The 18,948-nt window shown below is 40.9% G+C and overlaps 1 protein-coding gene across 4 annotated transcripts in view; it reads right to left on the minus strand.

The window, feature by feature from the left end:
* The window catches only part of SLC35F5 (solute carrier family 35 member F5), a 182,371-nt gene that overhangs the window by 134,832 nt on the left and 28,591 nt on the right, over positions 1–18,948 (minus strand). For all 4 annotated transcript variants that reach the window (XM_067742143.1, XM_067742144.1, XM_067742139.1 and 1 more), the window contains exon 2: positions 15,730–15,883. The gene's annotated coding sequence lies outside the window, so the exon portion shown is untranslated. The remainder of the gene's footprint in view (positions 1–15,729; positions 15,884–18,948) is intronic.

The raw sequence follows: 18,948 nt of genomic DNA on the forward strand, positions 1-18,948 counted from the left end.
TTGACTAGGGTATAAAACTTAAAAGTTTGGTCTGTAAGTTTGAGATAAAGCAGATGTGTTTGATGTGTCTCATACCATTTTAAAATTGTCTGAATCAACATTAAAATCCAGAGATTTCACATAAAATCCCAGACGTCTGTGTTGTTTGAGAAACCAGAGTTGCTGGCAATACGGGTCCTTTGATTCCCTCGGGCGATGTGGGCACAGACCCATTTAAAAGGCAAGCGGATCCCCGCTCACTGAGGTTTTTCCCCTGTTGGCTTCCTGTAGGTTTTCAGATTCAGCTCACCTCACTCCCTGCAGGCATTCTACTTTATGACCCTTTTCTGACTGTTTCTCAATCTCAGCCAAATCATTTTTATCTGATAGTGAAAGCGCTGAAATTCACTAATAATCAACTTAAAACAAAACAAAAATACTGAGCTCAGAGCTACCCCTGTTTTCACACTACACTTACTCTTGCAATCTGCTGAGTAATGGGGGCAGAGCAGGTGCTGGCACAACCATGATTAACTGAAGGTGTGTCCCTGTGAACCACAGTTGCTGGGATGCGTGCCGGCTGAGAGCAGGCTGAGAACCACTGTTCTGTAGTCTGCAATTTCTCAATTATATACAGTCCTTCTTTGTTATATATGTAGCTATATCTCCATAGAAACCTCTTGTAAGGACTACTGAGTGTATAGTACTCCTGAGTTCCTCAGAGTATCAAGTATTAAGGATATTTAATAAAGGCTTGTTGGTTAAGTGATTAACATAAAAAAAACCCATGGATACTGCCAGTGCTTATAACTTATATCACCATGGTTTGCATAGTTAAATATATAGGGCTTTGATATAATAACTGGATGAATGGATGGATAAATGAATGAATAAAGTTTATAATATCCACCTTGATCATAATCATAGATACTGTTGATTAAGCATTATCTGTGGACTGGCCACTGAGCTAAGTCCTTAACATCATTCTCTCATTTAATCTTCACAATCATTACATACGGCCAGTTTTTGGTTTTAATACTATAAAAAAATAAAATAAGCCTTAGAAAAGTGAAATAAGTAGTCCAGAGCCACATACTACTAAACGGCAGATCCAGGATTCAAACCCAGGGCTTCCAAAAGCCAGTGGTCTTTACTAAGCAATACCAACAACGAACAAACCAACCAACACTCTGGGTGAGAAAATGAGATGCTGAAATTTCTCCAGTAAAATATTCTCATCCAGTGACGTGGTTGTCACTGAAAATAAATTCTAAAAATCAGCATATTCTGCAGGAGCAGAAGTTAAACATGTCTTTAGCCAATTAATAGATGGGGAAAAACACAGGACATTCAATGTAGAGCTCAGGATAAGTACATGACTAAGGGAAGCTGAAACCTTGAAAAACAGTAGACAACTGGAAATTACTTGTTACAAAAATGGGTAGTTGCTTCTTGGCCACAACTTCTATTTATTACAGATAAAAAGTAGTGACAATCAATTTTTTTTTTTAAATATAAGATCAAAATTCCAGTTTCAGTCATCCAACAGGAACATTTCCTTCATGAGAAAGGCGCCATTGGGCTGAAGGGACATAAACAGCTTGAAGGCTTCGGTTCCACACCCAAGGGCTTTACCATACACTAGAGATGCTGAGAAGTCTACTGACACGTGGCTGGAAAAGAACATTAAGGCAAGTGAGGCCCAAGCTGGAGGGTCCTGCCAGCCAGGCTGAGAATGTTGGACAGATGGCTGTCACTTAGGATTCAAGGGTTAAGAGGCCACTCTCTGCCCAGGCTGCACACAGCACCACACTCTGTGTGTTCACCATGGAGAAAAAGAGATATGGTAACCAGAGTCCTTCACGAGATAAGATAAAAACCTTAAGTAAATTAAGTGGACTTGTTCTGAACATGATAAAATAAGGGGTTTAGATGACGGAGGGTGAGGCAGCTGCTGACTAAGAAGAGATCTACATATTTCTCCATCAGAAAAGGCAGTTCAAGGCAGCTTGTTTAATGGAAAAGAAAATATATTAGATGGAAAGTTGTGTCTGGTGTGTGTGTGTGTGTGTGTGTGTGTGTGTATGTGTGTGTGTGCAGAATTATAAATGAAAAATCCAAGAAAAACTCCTAAGCTGGCTGGTAGACCATTCATGGGTGATGTAAAAGAAGTTTTTTATTTACTTTTTAAATTTTTCTATTTTTTTCTCTAATAGAACAAATAATACATGAATATACTTTCCTTGTAAAATTATAAAAGTTACAGGTCAAAATAAAGTCCCTTTTGGCTATCTCTCAACTGAATCCTGCCCAAATCCCTACACCTCCTCAAATGATCCTTTTCTGAAATTTGAAGTGCAAGCACATGTGGTATTTGAGCATGATGAAAAAAAAAAAAAGAAAGGAGAAAAACCTTGCAGTAATAGTAACACTAACTCCCTCTTATTAAGCAGGTGCTATGCTAGATAGTTTACATATAAATTATTAGCTCATTCAGCAAATGTTCTGTGAGCAACTAAATGCCAAGGACTAGGAATACAACAATGACCTCAAAGAATTTGCAGTCACCTCCTAGCCTGGTGTCCCTTCCACCATATACTGATAAAGAAAGCAAGACTCCGAGAGATTAAGCAACTCACCCAAGGTTGCCGTGAGATAAGTGGTAATACTGGGGTTCGAATCCTGGCCTGTATATCTTCAAAGACTGACCCTCTTTCTTCCACTACCACTCAACTGTTTTCAAACTGTTTTAAAAGCAATAGTCTTTTAAACTGTTTTTAATGCAAACAGAATAACTTTACCACATCACAGCTCAATGCAGGAAAAAGATAAAAGTGGCAGCACTTTGGTTCATTCAGTGGCCTACCTGTAAAAATAAATTTGTTCCTATCAAGAGGACTAGATGAAATTTCTTACGGCCTGATACCTCAAAGCCCCAAGTCTGTTGTTAAGCAGCTCTAGGGACAACTAGTAAACATTCAAGTTGATCAAGATTCTCAGAGCTGGTGAATTCCAAACCTGAAAGTGCCTGGGAATCACAGATTCCTGTCGCTCTCCCTACTACTTATGAGCCCTAATCTAATACAACTGGTGTCCGCGTAAGAAGAGCAAATTAGGACAAACACACAGAGAGGGAAGACCATGTGAGGAAACAGAGAGAAGATGGCCATCTACAAGCCAAAGAGAGGTCTCAGAAGAAACCTGTCCTGCTAATATCCTGATCTCAAACTTCCAACTTCCAGAATTGTGAGAAGATTAATTTCTGTTGTTTAAGCCACTCAGTCATGGTACTTTGTCATAGCAGCCCTAGCAAATTAACACAGGCAGTATCTGGTATTATTTGCCATTTGAATGCAGAAGAATTAACTGATTCTGTAAGAGAAGAATGAGATAAAGGGGGCAATAGAATAAAAACAAGAAGATGAATTTCACTTTCATCAATTTCAGGAAATGGTGAAGATAAAAATAAATGAATAATGGGACTTCCCTGGTGGCACAGTGGTTAAGAATCTGCCTGCCCATGCAGGGGACACGGGTTCGATCCCTGGTCCGAGAAGATCCCACATGCCGCAGAGCAACTAAGCCCATGCACCACAACTACTGAGCCTGAGCTCTAGAGCGCGCAAGCCACAACTACTGAGCCTATGTGCCACAGCTACTGAAGCCTGCGTGCCTAGAGCCCGTGCTCTGCAACAAGAGAAGCCACTGCAATGTGAAGCCCGAGCACCACAACAAAGAGTAGCCCCTGCTCGCTGCAACTAGAGAAAGCCCGCACGCAGCAACAAAGACCCAACGCAGCCAAAAATAAATAAATGAAAAAATAAATTTATTTTAAAAAAATGAATAAGAATGGGGACTTCCCTGGTGGTCCAGTGATTAAGGCTCCACGCTTCCAATGCAGGGGGTGCCAGTGTGATTCCTGGTTGGGGAACTAAGATCCCACCTACCATGCAGTGTGGCCAAAAAAAAAAAGAAAAGAAAAGGTGGACGATTGCCAAAATAAACCATTGTTGAGGAAACAGTACCAAGATTACTTACTCTAGCAGCTTCATGAGCTCGATGACAAAGAGGCAAGGAAAAAGTGAGAGGAAGGACTTCCAGGGAAAACATGGAGGTAAAGCACAAAGTAAATGAGAAGCATCATGGCAGGTACCGAACTATTTTAGGAGAAGGAAGTAACATGAGTCCTGAGAGTAAAGGAATTAAAACATTAAGACTTTAAGGAAGTAAAAGGAGTTCAGAGGAAGGCTAGGGGAGCTAAAAATAAAATATATATATGGGCCAAGTGTTTTGTAAACTGGAAACAGGTCACTGAGAGAGCATTAGATCACTCAAGGTTAGAGTCACAGTTTATGGGGATCAGAGAGCAAAGAAATAGGGTATAATTTTAAAACAAGAAGCGAAGTAATATGGGAAGAAAGACTGGGTTTGGCCATCTACACTTTCATTTTTCCTGTAGCCTCTGAGCCAATAATTTCCCCATTTCGTGACAAGTTTGAAACCAACCAAAAAAATAAAATAACTATGAATGGAGGGAAGAAGTGATACATTTCTTTTTTTGCTATGTTGAATAGATTAGACATAATTTATCCAAGGTATAGGTTAGGGGCAAGCCAGTCATCACATGGCCCCGTTTGGAGAAACCACAAAACCTGTGGCTCCTACTGAGAGAAGAGTCATGTTCCACACCACGTGACCTCTCCCACCCTTCCCTAATCCCTTAGCTCTCAGTTCTCCTACCTCAGCTCACTGGAACCAGGAAGGAGCATGTCATCCCAAAGCAACCAATTTTATGGGTTTATGGCCTATGAGGAGGTTTGGCATAGAACCTCTGTCCAAATAGGGATATTTTCGGTCAAGCAGACACCACTATCTCCTAGAAATCTGACATTGAACTGACAAGTTGTGAATAAGTTGAAGCTTTAAGTTATCAGAAAAGACAAACTAAAATCACAAGGTATTCATAGGAGAGTTGAGAAATTGGTGGGTAGAAATAGGAGTAGTGGCAGGGCAGGTGGAGGGAGGCTGAGTCACTGCAATTATGGGATCCCTGAACTTGCCAAGGCAAAAAGATGACTCAGATTGGCAACTCTTCACTGGAAGCCTCTAGTTGCTGAATGACCACCAGTGTCCACGAGGACTGACGCCATCATTTTTCCTGAATTCCAGAAAGATTCTTAAAGTCTTTACTTCCACAAATATCCTCACAGTACCCCTACTTCCACCACCCAAACGAACCACTGTTCTTTGTAGTGAAAGGATATTGCCAAACACCTCAGTAACAATAGTACTGGCTAACATTTATTTAACACGTATCACGTAACAGGCACTAAGCTGTTAACTTTACATGTTCTTGCTTATTTAATGTTCTCAACAATCTATGAAGCACTATTATTATTCTTACCAATTTATAGGCGGAGATCCTAATTTAGAGAGGCGACCCCACCTGCCCAAGGTCACACAGTGATTCTGTGGCAAAGCTGGTTCTGAATCCAGATGTGTACAACTTCAGAGCCCAAACATATAATTACATTTAACTCCTGTCAAGTCACTTTCTTTGGGGTCACGTTGATACTAGATATTGGGATTCAATTATTCCAAGTCATAAAATTTGAAATGTAATGATCAGAACTTATGGAGGAAAAAAGACTCATCATGAATATTATGTGCTCTTAAATAATATAATCACGCATCTTCTGAAACTTTGGAAACTTCATTGAAGAGAAGTTCTGAAAAATTCCCCCTGAGCAAGGCATGGTGAAGGAAAATTACTAATTTCAGATGCATTATGTGTGCTAGATGTATTATTTTATTTTAATTACAGCACTGTTTAAGGAAAATATGTATTTTTCTAGTTTAACTGTGACCTTTATTTTCCTCACAAAGTTTTAAGCTCCTCAACAATGAATTCTCTACAAAGAGGTTTTTAGAAACCAAACTTGGATATAGAAGAGAAACTACTTTGCATTAAAAAAAGACAAATGGGGCTTCCCTGGTGGCGCATGGTTGAGAGTCCACTTGCCGACGCAGGGGACACGGGTTCGCGCCCCGGTCCAGGAAGATCCCACATGCTGTGGAGCAGCTGGGCCCGTGAGCCATGGCCACTAGGCCTGTGCATCCGGAGCCTGTGCTCCGCAACGGTAGAGGCCACAACAGTGAGAGGCCCACATATCGCAAAAAAAAAAAAAAAAAAAGAGAGAGAGAGAAATGAAACTGTAGAATCTATGCAAGGAAAAGAAGATGTGAAATATAAAGAGCACGATTCCAGCACTTCCAATTATGCTGAAGGAATAACTAAGATTTCTCAAAAATTAGGAAATTTAGCAGAGGTATATAGAGAACATACCTATTTGTATTACCTATAATATTACCTATATATATGTTATCTATAAAAATAATATGTATTACCCCCACGAGGGCATAATTTTTTTGTTTCCTTCACTGCTGGATTCTCAGAAGCTACAACAGCTTCTGGCATATAGTAGGCACTTAATAAAAGTCTGTTAAAGAAAATGAATACATGACCCAAACTCAAGACAGTGAGATTATTCTCTGGATTCTATCTCTAAATTATACATGAATTTGAGCAAGTCCTTTAGCATCGTTGGCTAGAAAATTTATTTATTTATTTGTGAGATTTGTTTATTTAATAGATATTGCAAGAAAATGAGATTTGTCCTATCAAATATCAAAATTAACAGTGTAGTACTCTTTTAAGAATAAGCAAAAAAATTAATGGAACAGACTAGAAAATTGAGATTCTTTTTTTTAAAATTGATTTACAATGTTGTATTAGTTTCAGGTATACAGCAAAATGATTCATATCTATATATTTATTTCAGATTATTTTCTGTGATAGGTTATTATAAGATATTGAGTAGAGTTCCCTGTGCTATAGAGTAGGTCCTTATTTTTAATCTATTTTAAATATATTAGTGTGTATCTATTAATCCCAAACTAATTTATCCCTCCTTCCCCACCCCTTTCCCCTTTGGTAACCATAAGTTTGTTTCTATGTCTGAGTCTATTTCCGTTCTGTAAACAAGTTCATTTGTATCATATTTTTATTTTTTAATATTTATTTGGCTGCGTTGGGCCTTAGCTGCGGCACATGGGATCTTCGTTGTGGCATGCAGGATCTTTTGTTGCGGTGTATGGGCTTTTCTTTGTGGCGTGTGGGCTTCTCTCTAGTTGTGGCGTGTGGGCTCAGTAGTTGTGGTGTATGGGCTCCAGAGCACGTGGGCTCAGTAGTTGAGGTACGTGGGCTCTCTAGTTGTGGCACACGGGCTCCAGAGCACGCCAGCTCAGTAGTTGCGGCACGTGGGTTTAGTTGCCCTGCAGCATGTGGGATCTTAGTTCTCCGACCAGGGATCGAACCAGCTTCCCCTGCATGGGAAGGCAGATTCTTAACCACTGGACCACCAGGTAAGTCCCTGTATCATATCTTTAGATTCCATATATAAGTGATATCATATGATATTTGTCTTGCTCTGTCTGACTTACTTCACTTAGTATGATAATCCCTAGGTCTATCCATGTTGCTGAAAATGGCATTATTTCATTCCTTCTTATGGCTCAGTAATATTCCATTGTATATATGTACCACATCTTCTTTATCCATTCACCTGTTGATGGACATTTAGGTTGTTTCCATGTCTTGGCTATTGTAAATAGTGCTACTATGAACACTGGGGTGCATATAACTTTTGAATTAGAGTTTTTGTCTTTCTGGATATCTGCCCAGGAGTGGGATTGCTGGGTCGTATGGTAGATCTATTTTTAGTTTTTTAAAGGAAACTCCATACTGTTCTCCATAGTGGCTGCACCAGTTTACATTCCCACCAACAGTGTAGGAGGGTTCCATTTTTTCCATACCCTCTTCAGGTTTTATTATGTGTAGACTTTTTGATAATGGCCATTCTAACTGGTGTGAGGTGATACCTCATTGTAGTTTTTTTGTGTTTTTTTTTTTTTTTTGCTGTACGCAGGCCTCTCACTGTTGTGGCCTCTCCCGTTGCGGAGCACAGGCTCCGGACGCGCAGGCTCAGCAGCCATGGCTCACGGGCCCAGCCGCTCTACAGCATGTGGGATCTTCCCGGACCGGGGCATGAACCTGTGTCCCCTGCATCAGCAGGCGGACTCTCAACCACTGCGCCACCAGGGAGGCCCTCATTGTAGTTTTAATTTGCATTTTTCTAATAATCAGCGATGCTGAGCATCTTTTCACGTGCCTGTTGGCCATCTGTAAAGACGGGTTCTTGTATATGTGTGTATCTCAATTTAGTATATATACGTGTGTGTGTGTGTATTTAGTATTCCACAAAGGTTGCATACAAAATCAGTATATAAAGTAAAATGAGTTGGCTTGGGACAACTGGTTATTGTTTAAGAGAAAGATAAACTGGTTATTGTTAAAAGAAAGAATAATGTTAATTCCCTCTCATACTACATACTAAGCTCAATTTCAGGTAGATCAAAGACCTGAATGTTTTTTAATAAAAAAGTAAATGCGAAAACTACTAAGAACAAAATTCACAGAAATGTTTTTATAACCTCAGGGTGGTAAAATAATTTCTTAGAGTAACAGTAACCCCACAACCATACAGAACACAGATTAAAATGTGAACAAGTATAATCGTTTTACATGTAAAAGTACAATAAACAAAGGAAATGAATGGCAATCTAAGGAATCATAATCATAACAGAAAAAAAAAACATTAGCCATGATATAGAGAGGGTGCTGCAAGTCAATAAGAATCATAAACAACATATAACACAGTAGGAGAACAGGAAAAAGGAATAAGCAGGAAATTCAGAGAAGAAATTATATAAATAGCTAATACACATAAGAGAATCTACTAATGGCAAATATATAAATGACCAATAAACATGAAAATCCACTAATTATTGTTATAAGTTGATATAAACTTTTGGAGGCCATCTTGGCAATATGTCTCAATAGAATTGAGCTAACTAAAAATGAAGGTGTAGAGGAGAGACCACTGGCTTTGAAGTTAGACAGAACTGGGTCTGATACTTGCCGTTACTATTTACCAGCTGTGTGACCTGGAGCAAGTTGCTTAACCTATCTGAGCCCTGGACACTACATTGAAATGAAGAGGGTAATACTCTCAGGCTAGAGGGAGTATTGAGAAAATGCATGGGCAGAGCCTGGAACATAAAAGAGCTCAATAAATATCAGTTTTTCCTCCTAATACTCTCCCTGTGCTTCTTTTCCCCTTCCTCCAGATTTCCTGCCAGCTTTGATTAGACTGAGGAACGATTCAAGGCAGAAAAATCCAGCTCCTTTTTCACGAAGTCACAATTTGGTTAAGGCATTTATAGGTGTTTCAGGGAAAGCTCTCAAGGAAAGCAGTAAGTGTTCTAGTGAGTGAGGAAAACTGAAGAAAGAACAAACCACAAGTACAAATCTGGCAGCATCAAAATGATGAAAAGAAAAAGCCAAACAAGAATGAGAGTAACACCAAACCCAAAACTATAAATAAAACTGATCAAGACGTGAATAATTATGCACTTTTGAGTACAGGAGAAAATTAAAAATGTTATGACATTAGGAGGAAAAATTAGACACATGAAGATAGTACCACACACTGAGGAAAATGATGTTACTTTAAAATATTTCTGAAATTATGTAAGTAGTATCACATTACCAAAACTTTAGGGAAGTATGTGATAGAAAAAAATACTCCCCAAGTATAATATGATTATCATTTTAATTTATTCCCTTGTAGTATTTTTCATTAACTTTTAAAAAAACTGAGATAGGGCTTCCCTGGTGGCGCAGTGGTTGAGAGTCCGCCTGCCGATGCAGGGGACACAGGTTCATGCCCCGGTCCGGGAAGATCCCACATGCCACAGAGCGGCTGGGCCCGTGAGCCATGGCCGCTGAGCCTGCGCGTCCGGAGCCTGTGCTCCGCAACGGGAGAGGCCACAACAGTGAGAGGCCCGCGTACCACAAAAAAAAACAAAAAACAAACAAAAAAAACCTGAGATACATTTCACGTACATAAAATTCACTACTTTAAAGTGTACGATTCAGTCATTTTAAATTTATTTATTTATTTATTTATTTATGGCTGCGTTGGGTCTTTGTTGTTGCGCGTGGGCTTTCCTCTAGTTGTGGTGAGCGGGGGCTACTCTTCTTTGCGGTGCACGGGCTTCTCATTGCAGTGGCTTCTCTTGTTGCAGAGCACGGGCTCTAGGCGCGCAGGCTTCAGTAGTTGTGTCTCGTGGGCTCTAGGTGCATAGGCTTCAGTAGTTGTGGTGCACAGGTTTTAGTTGCTCCACAGCATGTGGGATCTTCCCGGACCAGGGCTCGAGCCCATGTCCCCTGCAGTGGCAGGCGGATTTTTAACCACTGCGCCACCAGGGACGTCCCCAGTTCAGTCATTTTAGTAAATTCCCAAAGATGTGCAACTATCACCACTCTCTAGGTCTAAAATGCTTTCATCACCCCCCAAAAATCCCATTAGCATCTACTCTATTCCCTATCTCTCCAGCCCCCTGGCTCTACCTTCTATTTCTATATCCTTACAAAAGGCATGTTTTAAGTCAGTTGAATTTTCCTCCTTGTTTCACTGAATAGTCCATCAGAAACAAACTTTCCATAAATGGATAAGTAGCTTTCAAATTTCTGTATAGAGAAATTATTTCTAAAATGTTTGCAGAGGGTAAAAATTAAAAGAAGGAAAAGAAACAGAGAAAGAAAAACAAAGAATAATTCTAGGATAACAACTGAAAATTGAGGAGGAAAATAATTTATTTGCAAGCAGACAACATAGCTTAAGATGTGAATAGTAACTTGATCAGGTTATTGAAGAGGGGGATATTTCCTTGGGTCTGATGGTCTTACTATTGTGTTAATCTTTTTTTTCTCCCCTAATATTTATTTATTTATTTATTTGGCTGTGTTGGGTCTTAGCTGTGGCACGCGAATCTTCTTTTTTTTGCGGTACGCGGGCCTCTCACTGCTGTGGCCTCTCCCGTTGCGGAGCACAGGCTCCGGACGCGCAGGCTCAGCGGCCATGGCTCATGGGCCCAGCCGCTCCGCGGCACGTGGGATCCTCCCGGACCGGGGCACGAACCCGTGTCCCCCACATCGGCAGGCGGACTCTCAACCACTGCGCCACCAGGGAAGCCCACACGCGAATCTTCATTGCAGCATGTGGAATCTTTTTAGTTGCGGCATGCAAACTCTTAGTGTGCGGCATGTGGGATGTAGTTCCCTGACCAGGGATCAAACCCAGGCCCCTTGCATTGGGAGCGTGGAGTCTTAGCCACTGGCCCACCAGGGAAGTCCCTATTGTGTTAATCTTTAAAACTTTTATTTTTAAATCAAAGCAGTATGTGTGCACATTTATATATTAAAAAAAAAATCAATGGTGCTGAAGAGCTTATTGCAAAAGGTAAGGATGCCCCGCTGCGACATCCCAGCCCTACCCCACCCTTTGCCTTCCACCCAACTTGGGAAGCAACCAACTTTAACTTTTCAACAGCTACAGTTCTTTAATTCTTTTGGGTGGTTACTTCCCTACCCCTCAAATAATACAGTCATATTGCCACTTCTTTGTTTATCAGACAGACTTTCTGTGGACTTCCTTCCCATTCTGATACATGAGTACTTAGTTCACTTAGACCCTCCCCCCTCTCAGTATGAATGTCTCACTATTTTTAAGTCCTCTATTGTAATTTTAGGTAATGCACTTTAGTTCCTCTTTGTAATTTTCTTACTATATGCCCTTTTGTTTCTTGTTCCATTAACTATGACCTGTATCTCTCAACTCCCCACTTTGTATAGGGTCCCCTCCCCTTCCACTTCCAAAATGCTCTCACTGCTGTCTTCTGTAAGATTTCAATGCAAAGGTACCAGCACAACGGAATAAGGAGTTCAGCAGTAACTTCCCTGGTGGTCCAGTGGTTAAGACTTGGTAACTTCACTGCCATGCGCCCAGGTTCAATCCCCTGGTTGGGGAACTAAGATCCCACAAGCCAAGTGGCCAAAAAAAAAAAAAAAAAAAAAGAAGAAGTTCAAACAACATAAAAAAAATTGTGAAATAGTTTGTGCACACAGACAATAATAGAGACTAGTATAGGAACACATATACATCCACCACTTGGTTTTATCAAATCTTAACATTATAACATATTTGCTCCCCTTAAAAAAAAGCATTGCCAATCCATTAAGGGCCTGTATACTAAGGACTGACTCTATTTCTCTTTGTCAGTGTTTATCATTACAACAAAACATCTCTCCTTAATTCAGTGTTTACCATTCTAATACATGATTTTATATTTTTGATGCATACATTGGCATCCCTATACATATAATATAAACATATTTACATATATTCATATATATTATATATCCATGTATTATATATCAGTGATGACATTTTTAAAGCAAAAAAACTGCTGGGGGGGCTTCCCTGGTGGCGCAGTGGTTAAGAAACCACCTTCCAGTGCAGGGGACACAGGTTCGATCCCTGGTCCGGGAAGATCCCACATGCCGCGGAGCAACTAAGCCCATGCAGCACAACTACTGAGCCTGCGCTCTAGAGCCCGTGAGCCACAACTACTGAGCCCATGCGCCACAACTACTGAAGCCCACGCACCTAGAGCCCGTGCTCTGCAACAAGAGAAGCCACCGCAATGAGACACCTGTGCACCACAAAGAGTAGCCCCCGCTAGCCGCAACTAGAGAAAGCCCGCACAGCAACGAAGACCCAACACAGCCAAAAATAAATAAATAAAATAAACTAAAAACAAAAAACTGCTGGGAACTGGGAAACACTAGCATTTTGAAATTCTCAGATTTGGGGGTAACTCGTACTGCAAAGCAAGCAAAATGTTCCAGGAGCATGACTCACAAGGCACACAGTATACCATAAAAGGGTAAAAAATAATAGCTTGGCGGCTTAAGAGGAACGACGGGATACACCAAAGCGAGACTCAGGAAGGTGATTTTTAATTTTGCACCAAGACTGGGCCATCCATGCAAAGAAATGAAGCGCTAAAGTTCAAGAGGACGTTTCCTGGCAGGTCTCCTCACTACACTCCCAGGGCTGTAGAAGGAGAGTAACAGGGAATGTGAGGCAAGGCTGATTCTTAAAGTGCTTAACAGTACAGCTCACACTTCACAGAAATGAAAATTAAGGAGGAAGGAATGGGGATCTGCACGTTGACCCATTTTCAGCCTCTATGGAAAAAAATCACCATTTATAGCTAGAATGTACTATAACAGAAGGAGCGCAAATAACACTTAAACACTTGAACACATGCCAGAAAAGCAGAAGCAAGAGTCACAAAAGAAAGTACAAGGCTCAATGGCATGAAGACATGAATGGAAGGACATTCATTTTTCTTTATAGCTAATAGACTTTAAATTTTTACAAGCAATTTTTTAAAGTCACCCATAATTTCCCTACTGTATGGTAATTTTTGTTTCTTCATATTCCTTCCCAATTTTATCCCCCCCATACATGCACAGTATATATACAATGCTTAACTCATTTTAATCGTTGTATAATACACAATTCAAAATGCCACATTCAAAATTTAGCATGGGGGCTCCCCTGGTGGCGCAGTGGTTGAGAATCTGCCTGCCAATGCAGGGCACACGGGTTCGAGTCCTGGTCTGGGAAGATCCCACATGCTGCGTAGCAACTAGGCCCGTGAGCCATGGCCGCTGAGCCTGCGCGTCTGGAGCCTGTGCTCCGCAACAAGAGAGGCCGCGAAAGTGAGACGCCCCGCGCACCGCGATGAAGAGTGGCCTCCGCTCGCCGCAGCTAGAGAAAGCCCTCGCACAGAAACGAAGACCCAACACAGCCAAAAATCAATCAATAAATAAATTAATTTAAAAAATTAACATGTTTTCATCAACACACCATCAGTCATTAGACTTGTGTCTGCATCTGCTTCCTATTGTTTCCAGTTGCCTACTATTATAAATATGCTCTGACAAGCACAGTGGGTATTCTCAGCATAAACAGGGAGGGGATGCTGAGAAAAACTAGAAAATGAACATTTTTTTAAAGAAAAAAGGTAAATGTGGAAGATTCAGAAGTTACCTTTAGGAGCCAGTCGATTCAGCAGAATTGGGTTCCTGTTCTTGTACATTAATTACGTATGTTTTAGCAGGTATACAGTTCTGCTCAGGGAGGATTTTTAATTTTTTAAATTTACAAATGCAGAAAAAACCATAGATGATACTAAAAATATATAGGTACCCAGAATTAATCAATGTTCATTATATATATATATATATATATTTTAATTACAGGGATATTCCTAAAAAGTTGAAGTCTCTTTTGGACTCTTGTGCTGTCACACGGGTAGCCTCTTGACTGCAAGGAACAGTAAAGCAACTTAGTCCCAAAGCAGTTCACGTAAACGGTGATGAAGGACGGAGAGATGGGTGTGATCTACGCAGACAGACTACTCTTTAACGGGTGGCTGTTTCTAGCATAATTACAATAAGACTCCATGTTTGTATAATGCATTATAGTTTGTAAAGTGCTTTTGTGGCCTACATAATAGAGGGATGTGAGGTGAGCTTCAACCAAGGCTGCCCTACTCCCCAAGAATGGACATAAAATGATGAAGTAGCAGTAGCTAGGGAGGACGCTTACAGGAACTGCACAGTAAGTAGAGTTTTGGGTTCAGTTAAGGAATCTTTACCAGGTTACATTACTTCAAGCTCTCTTCCTATGAAAACGTGAGCGGGAACAATCCCTTCTCCTCGGATCAGTGTGACTCAGCGACAGCTCAAGGACAGGCAGCTGTAGACAGGTTGAAACGGAAAACTCCAGCAAATAGTCTATTAACAGAAAATGCTCTTAAGGGCAATCAAGAGAGGAGTGCAGGGCATAGAGCGTCTCCTCACAATCAAGACGGCAACAAGCTCCAAAGTACAAACCTGTTGGGAAGTTGCAGACCCGCATGGAGCTTTGAAAGGAACAACCAGGGCTGCATAATAAGACCACACAATACTGGGCCTCTCCAGGTATTTCTTGTAAGGGATCCTGGGGCACGTTGCTGGGTTACAGGCTGCAGGATGCTGGCAAACTATATGACAAGCATGGTGAAGAAATTATGGAGCAGAAATAAAGATGGAAGCCTTCAAAAGGAAAAAAGGAAGGTATTGGGGGGATTAATGTCACAAGAGGTATGTATATAATGCATACTGAACCCAGTTTCAGCTTATTTAGAAGAAATCATCTATGTAGAAGAAGCACAGCTTCAAGCATATTTTAATGCTTGAAATTCGCAAGAGAGGCAGGACCGAGAGTCACAAAAGAAAGCACAGTATTTATAATATATTCATGTACATACATATATACACAGACATGCACGCACGTATGCGTATATGCGCATACACATTTGTGAAATAGAAATTTATGAATAAATTGAAAAGATTGTTAAGAAAAAAAAAGAATTAGTACGGACCAGAAATGTCAATAACCTCCATAATTTATTTCATTTTCACAAAATAACTGCTGGCTAGAACCAACATGGAGATTCTAATTGGCATCAGTATTACTCCTTGTGTGAAGCCTTCTCTTAGCTCCCTTTCCTCCCATTAGAGCTGATGACTTCCCCTCTATGACTCAGAGCACTTTTCATTTTGAGCCTTTTTTAGCATCAGTCACAATCATGACAGGTTGTATCATAGGTTTCATTTATTCTTCAAGTAGGCTTTGAAGGCCAGGATAAGGACCGTTTTCTACTCACCTTTATATCCTGGCATCCAGTGCAGTGTTTGGCCAATGTATGTACTCTATGCATGCTTGTTGAACCTGAGCCACTGTGTCACAGAGAGATCATTTGTCTTGTGGAAGCAAATTCTTCTGACCTTCCAGTCCAGTTCTCCCAGCTTGGTTCTCTCCTTGAGGCAAAGAAACAGCATCTATCAAGTTAAGTTCGTGGAGAGCTTCTGTTTGCTTTCTTCCAAAGGGGGATAAAGACCAAGACTTTTCCCCAGAGGCTAAGACACTAGTTCTTCGTATATGCTGTTAAAGGAAAAATGAAACAAAACAAAACAAAACAAAACTGTTGGAGACTTAAGACTGCGTGCTGAGCGGTAAAGCAGGGAACTTGACCCAGACAGAAGAACAGGTCTAGGAGCTCCTCAGGGATGAGGTTTAGGAAAAGAGAAAGGAAGTAGATCTTTTAAAGCAAAATCACTCAAACTGTTTCTGCCCCATATTAGGAAAGCAAAATGTCTTGAGAGATGCTGGTTGGCTGGTGATATCTGCGTCTGCTGTTGTGTAATTACGGGGTTGGCTGGCCTAGTCTTCTTTGGGAATACGGTATGCATTGGGGCCATTTTGGGATTATGGTGTGTAGATACCTCATGACCTGCCTGATGGGGACTATGGCATCCACTGGGGTGTCAGCAGATGCCCTGGTTTCAGCAGGCTTGGTGGACTGGTCAGAGTTTAGCAATGCACAAAATTACCCTGGGGATTGAGGGTGGCCTTCCCATCCCTACTTCTGTCAAGAAGATCAAACCCCAGTCCTTGTCACGTAAACTGTGGGTGACTCCACTTTTCAACAGTCTTCCTTCTCTGAAGTAAGGAGTAGAATGAACATTCATTCAATGCCTACTGTATGGCAGGAACTCTACTGTACTTAGAAACTTTACAAATGACATGAAGTGGATATCACCACTTTAAAGAGGATGCCACACAGATATTAAGTGGTAAACCCAGAGTTCAAAGCCTGGTCTAGTCTGGCTCTAAAACTTTGGTCGATAGCCTCTGATGTCCTTCAACAGCATTAACAGGACACAGTGACTCTCACACTACCAGTGAATGACCTGGGCAGCTGGCTATGACACAGAGCCCCAGAGATCCACCCCAACCTGGACTTTAGTTTCTAGGTCTTAGAGGCCTTGTGTTACTTTGCTAAGTGAAAGACTAGAAATTTGGACCGTCGAGAGAACTGACCACAGCATAAAATGCTCTCTAGTTAGAAGGAAAGAGAAAACAAAAACTAAATGAAAAGAGTGAAAGGCTGAGTATTTAGGGTATAAGAATCTAATTAACCATGTCTAATGTTTCATTGGTTTTTTTTTTTTGCGGTACGTGGGCCTCTCACTGCTGTGGCCTCCCCCGTTGTGGAGCACAGGCTCCGGACACACAGGCTCAGCAGCCATGGCTCACGGGCCCAGCTGCTCCGTGGCATGTGGGATCCTCCAGGACCGGGGCACGAACCCGTGTCACCCACATCGGCAGGCGGACTCCCAACCACTGCACCACCAGGGAAGCCCTTTTATTGGTTTTGATGGTGGAAAAAGCAGTATGTAAAAACACATGATATAGAAAATGTCCTTTATGATACAATTCACTAAAATTCAAATGAGACAATGCATCTGAAAGTGCTTTAAAAGCATAAAGTGCTATACAACTGTGAGGGATTACTTGTCCAAGAAAGCTTTTACAGGAGAAACTTGCAACATTGGTGTTTTTGCCTCTCCTCTAAGAACCAGAGCAGTTTTGAGAGTTGCTCTTCATTGAAGAAACAACTCATGCTTATTTCCCCAGCTTGGCAGGATCAGGTAGAGATCAATATTAGCCTTCAGGAGGGGAAACTCTCTAAGTCTATATAAGGCTCCACAATTGTACTCTGAACTGTGGCCAAGAAGATTGGTTAGCACTTTGTAAAGCATTTTTAGAAAAAAAATACATAGTGTGATAAAGCAGTATAATCTACAATAAACATTAATGGCATGCCTAGAGACTCTGTACAGTGAAATAATTTTACTAAAAAAAAATCAATTTTTATTTGATGCCTTGTAAATATTCAACCTTTCATTTTAGTCCTTTCTGCCCTGTCAACCCCGCCCTCGACCCCTGCCCCTCAATCTCTTGTTCTTTCTTCTCTAGCCTTACATCTCTCATTGTACTTTGGAGAAATGGGATTTTACTACTCCTTTCTCCCAGAACTGTGCCTTCAGATTCTTCGAAGTGTCTGATCAAACACTTTCTCTCCGCGTCTGAGAGCACATGGCGCCTTCTTCCTTTAATTCTTCCTTTCTCCTTGTTCCCTATCCCTCTCCCCACTACCTTAGAACTTCAAGTTCCCACTACGATTTCAAATATAGAATATTTTGCTGTTCCTCCTACGAGGGAGCTTAAAATGCCTCTAATTACACCATTTCCCCTGTCTCTCTTCTCCTTTGCAATTTAGATGCAGCACAGCAGAACAGGCTGCCTGACTCCTCTCTGATCTGTCAGGTCATTTTGAAGGATTTCTGTCTTATGTGAGTCTTGCCTCAATAAGGGCCCAGCACCCCAGCTGTGTCTAAAAGAACTGCTTCACAGGCAAAGCCATAGGGCCACAGAGCTGCAGTCTCAAGAGGCTTTGCTGTTCAGCCAGTGCCAGGTTGCTCTTCAACTCTTGGTTGAAAAATAAATTTCAGTCTTATTTACCTAAAAAATTTCCTTCTATTTATAAGATTGCAAGTTCCTATTTCAATCTGGATGTGCCCACAGGTGAAAAGTAATATAATGGCTTAATTGCTTCCATTGGTCCAAAGTAGTCTTCTTTGAAGAGAATGGGGTCTGTGCAACTCTACTGGGTAGTTCTTGGACATGCTCGAGTTTTTTTTTTTTTTTTTTTAACATCTTTATTGGAGTATAATTGCTTCATCCTCAAGTTTGAGAACTACCTGAGAAGCTGTGGTAAGAAAAGAACAACAAATATATGTGGGAGGACAGTATTTTGAACATTAACTGATGTTCCCCTCTTTCCTATCTGTTCTTTCCTGTTATCTCTACCCCTCCCTGCACCCTCAACCTTCAGGCTACTAATTATTTTGCCTTTATTGCCTTAAGAAAAGAATGAAAGGAAACAGAGAGCTGATTCCTGATATTTTTGCATTTCAAAATAGACTTCAAAATCATAAGTAGGGAAGAGTTTAAGAGTCTATTGAAAGCAAAAGATTAA

This window comes from Pseudorca crassidens, chromosome 6 (genome assembly GCF_039906515.1).
Source record: "Pseudorca crassidens isolate mPseCra1 chromosome 6, mPseCra1.hap1, whole genome shotgun sequence".
NCBI classification, from domain to species: domain Eukaryota; kingdom Metazoa; phylum Chordata; class Mammalia; order Artiodactyla; family Delphinidae; genus Pseudorca; species Pseudorca crassidens.